A 12,299-nucleotide genomic window follows, 5' to 3' on the forward strand; every position below is an offset into this window, starting at 1 on the left:
AGACATCACAGATTCAACTTTGGCAAACACCTTTTGACTAGCCGTGACTACAACTACCACAAGGCATCACGAAGTTACTACATCTTTGATCCACCCACTAGTTGCTTAGCAACACATTAACACGCCAATGTCACCTGGCTATAAAATTGGATCTATAGATTGAGGACCCATGAAATCGGCCTCAATGATGATATTCAATGGTCTTTCTTGCTACAACGCTAATATTAGTGCGCCTCAGGACCCATCCTAGAATCCTCAAATATCATACATTCTGGTGCATTTTTTCTGGAGACTCTCCTGGATTGTACCACTGACTGCATTTGATTGATATGTGCTATTAGTGGATTTTTTATTTTTTTTCCAGAAAGCAAGTGTCAAATTGGCACCTGTACTCCCTGTTTTTTCCTGGTTAGCCGTGTGGTTACACCGGTGTTTGTTGAGCTATGGACAATTTTGTTCAGTCACTGGGTTCTAAATGGCGGCCTTCCCATCTTTTGAACATTAGGTGCTTCTGCTTATACATGCACCTTTTGCTAAGTGTTAGATCGTTTTTCTTTCTGGGGCGGGCTTGTATATGTTTTTATAGTGGTGCTATCAGAGACACATTTGCCCCTTGAATTTACAGATTTGGTGCGTCATAGAACAAACAGTTGCACCGTTCTCATTTTTATTTCGTATTTTCTATTTTTCTGGCATCAAGAACTCTGATTCTAGACAAATATTCCAACACTACCTGTTTAATATAGCTGGCTTGTACGCCTATACGATTAAATCAAGGCGCGTCTTTGTGTGAGTTTTTTGGCTTTTGCTCTGCAATCACGCAAGGCTTTTGCCCTCTGGGGGGTGTGTTTAACGCATCATTACGCTTTGAGGCGTGTTTCACGTTAAATACGTATAAATGGCGTCCAGACTCTTGACGCAACACCGAACGGTAGTGCTGCACAACGGGACTCGCTTTTCCCAGATGGTTGGCTGACATTTAAGTACACACACCAGGTAAGAGCAACGCAGCGCAGCGTTTTCGGCCGCATTATGGGCATTACGAAAATGGGGTCCGCACAGGCGACACATTTGTGTTGGTGCGTTGCATCGCGACATGCGAGGGATTCCTGACACTCTCGGCCCTGACTGGGTGCCTTGGCCGTTCGCGGGACGCCGGGCCCCCCGGGGAGTAGCAACCGGTTCGCTGCGCCCCTGTGGTCCTCGCATCCCGCAACGTTTCTACCATGGCCGGCGGGGCTTGTAGAACTTTGCTAGGACTTTACAATGGAGTTCAAGGGGCGGGTATTTCCTCTTCCTCTCAAATCGTTTTCAAAACCAGAGGATTGCTTTTGGTCTAGGGATTCAGCGCGCCCTGGCTGCCGTTGACGGTGAGCGTGCTTTCATTTTTCAGTTCCTTTTCCCTTGCTCTTTTCTCTCCTCTCCTCTGTGTGTTTTTTGTTTGGGGGTTTTCCAGTAATTTTGAATCCTCTTGAATCTCTGGGTGCCCCTTGTCGTGTGGCAGGGTCCCATGACTGGGGAAATACCTTACAGTATACTATTTGGAGCCCAGTATTTTATGTTGGGTTTGGTAGTGATACAATCTCATCAGGCCAGATAGTTTGTTTTTAGTTGGCTGTGTTACACTCCTGTCTCCATGCTTCTACACGATTGTAGTATTAGGGAACAAAAACTGTTTGCATGATTGGTATTGCCAATTCTTAGTACTAATTGGCTGCCCTCACCTTTTGATCTCCCTTTTCAATTTCTAGTGACTGCTGACACCTTGAGTGTGAGACTGCACATCCAGTGTTTTCCTCTTTTTGGGAAGAATACAGGTATCTTGTGCCATTGGCTTTGCGCACTCGAACCAATTGGCCTACAATATATTCAGTGGGGAGAAAACAACACCTGTGCGAATCAAGGTAAATTATGACGTTATTGTGCCCACAACATTGGGTATGCGACACATGGAATTATATCGGTACAACCATGTGGACTTTTGCCACTCTGTCTGCCATTATTTAGAAAACAAAGCCTTGATGGGATATACACACATTTGTTATTGTAGACACAATAATAATGTAACCAAGATGGAGATATAACTGTGGCTGTGTCCTGTGAACACCACACGAGAAAGTTTTTCACCATTCGGATGAGAAAGAAAGTAGCTGCCTGGTCAGCAAGATGTTGTGCTTTTATGTATCTCATGATTGTCATATTTAGGAATAGTTATCCTTTTTTTGTTAATCGAATTTGTTTTTCTTGGACTTTTTCGATCTTTCTATCATTTTTTCTGTTCTCTCAATCTAAGGGTTTTATTGGTGTATTGTCCTTCTTTGGAAGAGGTGTGGGGGGGGTTGGGAGGACATCCCATCAGAGTCATTATCTTTTCCCCACCAGAATTGTCAGGGAGAACTACTTCTGTCTCGCCTGTTAGAAATATGGGTAAATTAACCTGAGTGGGACATGCCCAGAGTTGACCTGGGCATTTCCCAGGATTAAGTAGCATGTCTCGATTCTAATAACCAAAACAAACGTTAAAGAAAGCATGAAGGAAACTTTAGAGAAGGATTGTAAACTCTGTTTCTCTCTCTCTCTTTGTTTCTCCTTTTCCTTTTACCCTTGGTCATCGGCAGAAGCTGCCTTCGAAAAAATCGTATTTGGATTACCACTATTGAAAACCTTGTGAAGCAAAAGAAACTGGCTCTTTGAAATTGAATGTCAATTCACATCAATTTGAATTCTGTTTTTAGTAATTGTGTCTTTGTTTGTAATATATACGTCCTGATGAGGTGCACCAGACGGAAGCTGTATAGACCGCTCTGGTAGCCCGAAACTCGAGTCGACAATACCACAGAGCCTACTCCTCCCAGAGTTGGCCCTAACTTGGGTGTTTTATAGACAAATATGGGGATTAACATGGGTCTATGAATAATTAGCCTTGGAATACCCACCCAGTGTGCTTACATCTTTTGATGGAAAAAAATATTGTTAAATAGGCTCTTTTGGAACTAGTTAAATATCAAACCCATATGGATGGGATGTTCTGAGTCTCAGAACAAAAGTACCAGGATTGTGTTTTTTGCACAAGTATGAGTGTTTTTTGTAAGTATGGGGATGAAAGAGTATGGAAGGTAATGATATGTGAGATGTGAGCTTTTTTGTTGATGTGATAAAATGTGTATTCTTGACAATTGGCTTTTATAGATGTGTTATTAATATATTTAATATGCTCTTTTGTAAAAGTGTTCTATAATTAAAAAAATGATTAAATTAATTTGAAACAAATGAGTTCTGGCATGCTGTCTTACATCTAAAACATACACTCTTTAAGTAGGGTTGTTGTCTTGGACGGGATCATGCAGCGTTTTTACGCATACATTTATATGAATTAATTATAGGAGGGTATGCAGTTTATCCATGCATAACTGCAGTTTTTGTTTGACCTGCATATAAAGGGCACAGTTCAGACTAATTGCAGTCTACGTTTGAGACGCGAGAGCAACACAAAGTTCAAATATTTGTGAAAAACAGGACCAGTTTCTGGATTTATTTACGGTGATCCGCCTGGGAAGCTGCGAGAAGAAGATGATTAACTAGTAACACGGTAAGCCCATAGCCCTCTCTATTTAAAGAACACTCTATCGAGACGGCCCGGGACAGGCACTTTGTCTCACACCCGTCCAAAGTGTGTTTACAAACACCTTGGCAAACAGTGGTTGGTATCTTCCAGCTCATTTATGCCTGTAAATGGTTCACATGGCTTTTACTTGCCTGGGCCGTGCCTCACGGACCCACACAAGACCCGTGTGCTGAATGCTGGTCCTTGCCTTTAGGGGACTGGACGGACATTGATTCTCAGCGCCTAATGGTTTAACTGCCCACTTCCACACAATCACAGGTGAACAAACAGATTTTTTCTTTAAAATCATTGTCTTCTGTTACGTGTGTATACATTGAAAGCAGGTTGCCCTGACCGTTAACAAGTGCTTCAGGGTATTCGTTTTTTCATAGTGTGGATTGAACGTATCTACAATCCGACGTCTACCGGGTCCATGTGATTATTATTAGCAATACTTTTCGGAGGCTGTGAGAGGCATTGAGGTATTTGCAGTTTTTTCTTTTCCTCTCGCTGACTTAGCATAGGTCACGTGCAGACCACAGGGCCATCATAACAAGGCTGTTTGTTTTTCCCTTGTGTTGCTTATCTTAGCATTAACACCTCTATCAACACGACAGAGACGAAATTCCGAAATGGATCAACCTGGGCTCACGATGCAAGTGCGCACACGCGCTTAGGCTGTTCCACCCTCCCCGGCCCGTAGACAAGAGGGGGTAACTGGTGAGTGTGGAGGCTTATTTAACACTCTACTTAGCTCCATCTGGTGAAAGGATGAGGCAATTCCTGGATGAATTGTGCTATGCACATCCCCGGTGTCACTGGCAAGTATAATTATGTAGAAGCATTAATTCCAACTTAGCCTCCCCCTCCTTTTACTTGCAGATCATTGTAACAAGCCATGTCCATCCCCATTAAACTGCAGTTGAAGTTGAGGACCAGTAGGCTCACTTTCAAAGTTATCTGCAGTCATAACCAGAAAGATTGCTTGATGATGAATTAGAGAAACCTGTCTCTAAATGATGATACAGCACTATGACTCTTTTGAGTGGTTATCCAGCACTTAGGATACTGGTTCTAAATGTGTTTATTAGAGATCCACAATAGATTGGCTGATTTAACAGCAGTTTAGGATTTAAGATTCTTTTTTAATCTCTGCCCTATCTCTTTTCCAGGTGGGGACCCGTTATCTGTCGCACCAACCGAGCAACTAAATCCACCACAGTGGGAACTAATAGACCAGAGTGTGGATGATCCAATTGATGACCCATTTATTGGATCACTACCGAAGACCATTATAGGCTTTCTGTTTATGATAAATACTGTGGAGTGTGATTACAGGAAAATGAGCACCCCTGATGAATTTCCCTTGATTTTATTATGAGTGTGTTGTGTGAGGAATTAAACAGGTTGGGTTGAATGGGAATGGAGTGTAGTGTTTGTGAATGAACTATAGAGTTTTTAAACAGTTTTGGTTAACAACTGCAGTTATTGCTGTTAATGAAGAGGCTAGACCAATTACACTGTCGAGCCAGAAAACCTATTGGTTGTCTTTTAGTTTTCCCTGTTGTGTTCTATTTCACCTGTTATCATTTTTGTTACTATCTGCTATTTCCACAGAACATACATTGTGTATATAACTACCCATTGTTTGTGTCTTTGAATTTTAAGTGATGTTCATAAATAAATGGACTATTTTTCTATCATTTCAAGTAGTCCAGTATTTGGTAGAATACTCCAAATATGACTGATGGTTACCCCTCAGCACCAAGCTGCATGGTGGTCTACCGTCGGGTTTTACTCGGTGTTAGAGAGAACACATGCTCATTTCTCTTCCCCTCTGGATTAGAGTTCTGCGCACCAGCACTTTTTTCTTTTTTTTTTAGGTTGTGCCTAATGTGGGGCGTGTTGCTCGTGCGCTTGATATTAGCTGTGCCCCTACCTCTGTGTGACAATGATTACATGTGGGTTGACCATCCCCAAGCCCAGCAGAGGTTCCAGAGAGCCCGACAGGGTCCCTGTCCTTTTCCAGAGGGAGAAGCTGTAAGGCAGGCTAGTCGGAACTGATGGTCGGGGGTGATGTCCCTGGCCTTGGGCGGCTGTCTCCCATGTGGGGCAGCCATCCCCAAGCACAGCGGCAGGCCCAGGAAGCAACAGCAGGGCCCCCATCCTTTGCCAGAAAGAAATTCTGTAATGCAGCTCAGCCAGAGCTCCAGGATGGTCAGGGGTGATGCTACCAACCTTGGGTGCCTGTCTCCCATTTGGATGGACAGCACCCACGCTCAACGGCTGTCTGGGGGAGCACCCGGCAGGGTCCCCGACCCTTCTTGGAGAGAAAAGCTGTAACGCAGCCCAGCCAGAGCTGGGCTTGGGGATGGTCGACCCACACGGGAGATGGTTGGCCAAGGTCTGGAACATCATCAACGACAATCCAGTAGCTCTCGCAGGGTTGCGTTACAGAATTTCCCTCTGGGAAGGAATGGGGACCCTGCCGGGCCTCCCTGGAACCACTGCTGGGCTTGGGGACATTCAACTCACATGGGAGACAGCCGACCAAGGCCAGGGTCATGACCCCCACCACCTTGGAGCTCTGACTGGGTTGCGTTACAGAATTTCACTTCGGGAAGGGATGTGGACCCTTCCGGGGCTCCCTGGGACCGACGCTGGGCTTGGGTATGATCAATCAACATGGGAGATGGGTGCCATCACCCCAGGCCATTCTGGAGTTATGGCTGCGCTGTGTTAGAGCTTTTCACTCCAGGTAGGGATGGGGACCCTGCTGGGCTCCCTTGGACTGCCGTTGGACTTGTGGATGGTCGACACTTTTTCTTTTCCACCCAGGTAGGTGCACCCACACATGTGAGGTACCGTTTTTGGTGGGACACCTGTGGAAATGTGGGAAGGTAGGACGTGTTGTTGCTGGTATCTTTCAATGGTTTTGTGGTGGGAAATGTCTGAAAAATCTGTTTTTTCCCTACGTTTTGGACTTTGCCGGGCCATGTGGGTAATACAATCTAGGGCAATTCGCGCAAGTCAGACCTTTGTGGATTTCCATGGGTCTCTTCTTTTCAGAAATGCATGGGCTCCCTGTTTACCATGGTGGCTGCGTCACCCGAGGCCCAAATCTGTAGGTTGTCTTCCCAAACCCTTTGGGGATAGCAGTGGTTTAGCCGTTTCCCTTTGCGGCCAGGTAGATAGATATATGCACACACCCCCATTTACGTCGGGACACCAGTGGGAATGCGGGAAGGCAGGACATGTGGTGTTGGCTGCATGTTTCGGTGGTTGCCAGGTGGCAAATGTCTGAAATAGTGTTTTTTCCGTAAATTTGGGCCTTTGCCAGGGCTTGTGGGTAATAAATTCTAGGGCGATTCGTGCAAGTCAGACCTCTGTGGATTCCCACGTGTGTCTTCTTTTCAGAAATGCATGGGGTTCCCTGTTTTCCTTAGTGGCTGCGACACCCCAGGCCCAAATCTGTAGGTTGTCCACAAGAGAAAAAAATCCAATAAAATGTGTTCTGGCAAAACACTTTGGGATACCAGTGGTTTAGCCTTTTCCCTTGGCGCCCAGGTAGGTGCACATACACATGTGAGGTACCGTTTTCATTAGGACACCTGTGGGAACTCGGGAAGATGGGACATGTGTTGTTTAATGCGTGTTTCAGTGGTTTCCTGGTGGTAAATGTCTGAAAATGTTTTTTCCCCCAAATTCTGGACTTGCGGGGGCTTGTGGGTAATATATTCTATGGCGATTCGCGCAAGTCAGACCCTGTGGATTCCCATGGGTGTCTTCTTTTCAGAAATGCATGGTTTTCCTGTTTTCCTTGTTGGCTGCGACACCCCAAACCCAAATCTGTAGCTTGTCCACAAGAGCAAAATCCTAAAAATGTGTACTACCGAAACCCTTTGGCATACCAGTGGTGTAGCCTTTTTCCATTGCGCCCAGATAGGTGCACCCACACATTTGAGGTACCGTTTATGTCGCGACACCTGTGGGAACGTGGGAAGGTAGGACATGTGGTATTGGCAGCGTGTTTCAGTGATTTTCTGGTGGCAAATGTTTGAAAATTGTGTTTTTCCCCCTAAAGTTTGGATTTTGCCGGGGCTTGTGGGTAATAAATTCTAGGGCGATTCGCGCAAGTCAGACCTCTGTGGATTCCCACGTGTGTCTTCTTTTCAGAAATACATGTGGTTCCCTGTTTTCCTTGGTGGCTGAGACACCCCCAAGCCCAAATCTGTGGGTTGTCCACAAAGCCAAATCCAGTCTTCCCCAGGGCATTTGATGAACCAGTGGTTTGGTCTTCTCCGTTTGCGGCCTGGTAGGTGCACCCACACATGTGAGGTACCGTTTACCTCGGGACACCTGGTGGAATGTGGGAAGGTAGGACATTTGTTGTTTTCTCCTGAATTTGATAACATTTTCATACATTTGCTACTGCACTTAGTTACACAACCTTTACTTTTCACAAATGTAACCTACATTTAGCTGCTGCTTTAGGAGCTCTACGCTTTTGTAACCTGCACAAGTCGCCTAAAAGGGCTGCCTGTGCTCTTTCAAAAAATGTATGCTTGCCATTCTTCACCACATTTGTTTTCCTTATTTACACATGCTATGTACATCTGTTTAGGCCATCAGCATAAAAATCCTGTGTACCATGGCTCCGTTTTTGGCTTGTGATATTGCTTGTTTTGTGAAACATTACGAAAAATGTGTGATTTCCTGACTCGAAGAGTAGGGGGAATGTAGCAGTGCATTGCTTTTCTCAATATTCACAGAAGCCATTACCTTACAGGTCCAACCATGTCCAGCACATACCTTTTTTTCTGTCATATTTCCAATTTTTTCACAAACTATGGGAATTTTACCTACATAGTTGTTGCCTGACCTGCACAAATGACCCCTTCCTAAACTGGAATTTTGTCTACTTTTCGGAAATGTATGCCATTCAGCTTTCCTTCCCTACTCCCATTCAGTCCAACCATGTCCTATTGGAAAAAAAGGTAAAAATCGCCCACTTGTCACAAAACTGGTAACCTTATAAAAATATGGTTTTTTTTGTTTCCACTCAACCTGTTCTTGAAAGCCTGGTGAATTCAGAACAGCAAACCATTTGTTTCTAGCTCTTATAATGAAAAAAACACAGGCTTTCGTACATCATTTTATTGGCATTTTCTAAAGAAACACACAACTTGCTCTCTTTTTTCTTATTTTCTCTCACCTCCATACAGCAAACTAGGATTCCTTGGTGGCGTTACGACCGACTATATATGGGAAGAAAAGGGGGCATATTTGGCCCAGATATCATATTTAACAAAAAAGTTACAAGGGATTGAATGGTGACATACCGAAATCACCCAAAAAAAGGGCTCGGCCCTGGAAGGGAAAAACCTCTGCAGTTAAGGGGTTAAAAATAAAATGAAGACGAAGTTCACAACATGGCAGAGCAACCCCACAGTGAAAGAGACACTGAAACGTGCTTTCTTTCTCATGTGTCACCTCTACATTTCAAGTCCACCGGAAATGGAAACGTCTTTGTTGTTTTGTGGACCCGAAGGTGCTTTGCACATGTTAACCACCCAGAGCTCCGTTTGAGCCTACTTTTCGATAGTGTACATGGGTGCTGTGACAAAATCGCCCCACTATACCTCCTGGTTGTGTAAGGATTTGGTGAGGAGACCGACGTATGTACATGCCACTTTCCACACACGATTAGAATTGGGCTCAGATTGTCTACTTTGTTCATTCAGCTAACGCTGCCGGCCTACTATTATGGCGTCTAACAGGATTAACTGCCCTGCAATGAACAAACAAGGTATATGGATAGCTACTAACTTTTTGGGGGGTGGTACGGGGATGTGAGGGAGTGCACGGCTCATGTTATGTTCTAATTTTGCAGATATTAAGGAAGGTCAAACAAAAAAATGTATACACGTGGGTCCAAAACACAGCCTTTTTAAAGACCCAATTGGTGTTGAATTTCTCAGAGGGTCCTTTTGTATGCTCTGGTGGGGCATTTTTTAAAAAGAATTAGGCCTCCTATATGCCTAAAAGGGTTACCTCACTGTTTACATATGAGGAAAGTTGGGCACCACTAATTGTTAAAGAAAATGTCTCATTAATTTCAATTAGCACACAATTCATCTTATATATTGGAGCAAAATGGTGAAAAAATCCCTTGGCACAAGGGTATCGAATACAGAGAAAAGATTCAGAGTTACCCCTGAGCCAACCATATATTCTCATCCCTCATTTTAATGCAATTAAATCCACAATCCTATATATATATATATATATATATATATATATATATATATATATATATATATATGCCCCCTGGGCCGCTAGGCACCTTCAAAGACGATCTAACTAGTCTTCTAGCCGACAACACCAAAGATCACTCTCAAACACTACTGTTGGGAGATTTCAATCTAGGCTTTAATGATACGGACAACAAACATGTTGAATCTATTGCAACCTTACTAAACGACTACGGTCTTATGCAAAAAGTCCTCTCACCAATACATATCAAAGGAAGGACCCTTGACTGGGTATCCAAACTAAACTGCAACATTAACATTACCGATATTGTCCTACAATCCCGGACAGATCATTACCTAATAAATTTCTCCACCTCATTAGATCTCCTCAGCCCTAAGCCTAATAATATGGCACCGCCTATCCATACCAGAAATAAGAAGGATATTCCTGCTGAAAAATGTATCCCTCTTCTCCTCCCTGCCATCTCTGGAATGGAAACTAACAACAACCCTGACGCATTAGTAAATACCTTCAACAATGCTATGACAAAGGCACTGGACATGATTGCTCCTGTCAAAACTGCGCAAAGCTAGACAAGTAGTGCACCTGAATGCCTGGTTCACCCCCCAACTTAAATCCTTAAGATCACAAAAAAGGAAACTCCAGGCTATCTGGCGCCACTCCCCCTCTGAAAATAACAAAAATAACCTAGCAGAATTTGCAAAAATGTACAAAAAAGAAATAACTAAAGCTAAAAAGAACACCTTCCATGTTAGGATTGAGAAAGCTAAATCCAACACTAAAGAATTATTCTCTATCCTCCGTGAACTAGAATCTCCATTCCAACCGATAGACAATGCCCCAAAGGACAAAGTATGGTGTACTAACATACAAAATGCTCTATCAAATAAAATTCTGTCCCTACAAAGTAAAATTGCTAAAAAAAAAGGACTCACTGCCACTCACTGACCAACAAACCAGTCAACCTTCGGCGACTAGGACAACAACACCTTTTAGATTCAAGACCATCTCCATAACTGAAACAGAAAAAATAATACTCTCCCTCAAACCTTCTAATTGTAAAGGCGACACGTGCCCAGCACAGATTATAAAGGACACAGCTAGAGACCTAGCCCCATTTATCTCCAGTTGATAAACCCCTCATTTAAAACTAACACAGTACCAGCTAACCTTAAAGAATCCTGGGTTCTACCATTACTTAAAAAACAAACTCTGGACCCACTATCCCTACTAATTACAGACCCATCACCATTGTGCCATTTCTTCTTAAAATCTTAGATAGAGCTGCTTACATACAAATTCAGGACTATCTGGAGGCCAACCACCTACTTGGCTCACGACAATCGGGCTTCTGCCCTCTCCACGGTACTGAAACAGCGCTCCTAGACCTTAAGACACAAATTGAAGAATTAAAGGATAATGGAAAAATAGCCTTGCTACTCCTATTGGACTTGTCGGCAGCTTTCCACTTGGTGGACCATGTAGTGTTATGCAAATCTAAGGCCAATTACCAACTGCAACATTTTATTAAAAATACTTGACAGGATTGCCACCGAACAACTCCAGGAATTTGTGGATGACAACAACCTACTCCATCCACAACAATCGCGCTTTAGGACAGCCCACAGCACAGAATCTGCGCTTTTAGATCTGCAAACAGAAATGCTAAGCATCCTCGACCAAGGTAAATCTGGTTTGCTGATCCTACTGGACCTCTCGGCAGCCTTCGATCTGTTGGATCACCGGAGGCTCCGAGAGGCCCTAGATCAATCAGGAAACTGCTCTGATGAGGCCATAGACTGGGTGTCATCATTTCTGCAGGATAGGCAATCTAAGATCGTCTGGGGCAAACACTCTTCTAAACCAAAACCAGTTAATTGTGGAGTCCCACAGGGCGCAAGTTTCTCCCCTCTACTGTTTAATTTATACATGCGATGCCTATGCTCACTTCTGTCCCAACTCGGTATATTTTTCACCAACTTTGCCGACGACACCCAATTAGTGTTCGAACTTAATGGTAACTACGAACAGGACAGCGAAAAGCTCTCGAGAATCTATAGTATCATCGAGAGTTGGATGAAGGACAATTGGATGTGCTTAAATGCCTCCAAGACGGAACTTATGATCTTCGGTTCTCCTTATGCTAGGAAAAAACTTAGTCCACAATACACCGAATTCAAGATCAAAGAGACACAGATAGCTATAGCAGAAAAAGTTAAAACACTAGGCGTCTATATACTGATACTCATGATAATGCTTACTTGACTTTCAAAGACCATTGCTTTGTATTTAATGTATCTTGTACCTGCATCTTGGTCTGATTGCAATCACTGCTCTATGTATTGCTACCTTTGCACTGTAACTAAGTTTTAAGATTTCTTGTTTCTCTTGCGCCCGTCTACCTAAGGGCTTGGTGCGC

General features: G+C 43.6%; 1 long non-coding RNA gene across 2 annotated transcripts; it reads left to right on the top strand.

Annotated features, from left to right (window-relative positions):
• The first annotated feature begins 2,723 nt into the window (after nt 1-2,723).
• On the top strand, nt 2,724-5,306 carry LOC138451982 (uncharacterized). Of its 2 annotated transcripts, none has more exons than XR_011260200.1 (3): nt 2,724-3,589; nt 4,196-4,324; nt 4,777-5,306. It is a non-coding gene; the product is annotated as an uncharacterized lncRNA (long non-coding RNA). The 2 variants fall into 2 exon arrangements; XR_011260199.1 differs by having other exon boundaries at nt 2,724-4,086; nt 4,777-5,271.
• Nucleotides 5,307-12,299: the final 6,993 nt, after the last annotated feature.

Source organism: Ambystoma mexicanum, chromosome 1p (assembly GCF_040938575.1).
Source record: "Ambystoma mexicanum isolate Mex_15411 chromosome 1p, UKY_AmexF1_1, whole genome shotgun sequence".
Classification (NCBI taxonomy): Eukaryota; Metazoa; Chordata; class Amphibia; order Caudata; family Ambystomatidae; genus Ambystoma; species Ambystoma mexicanum.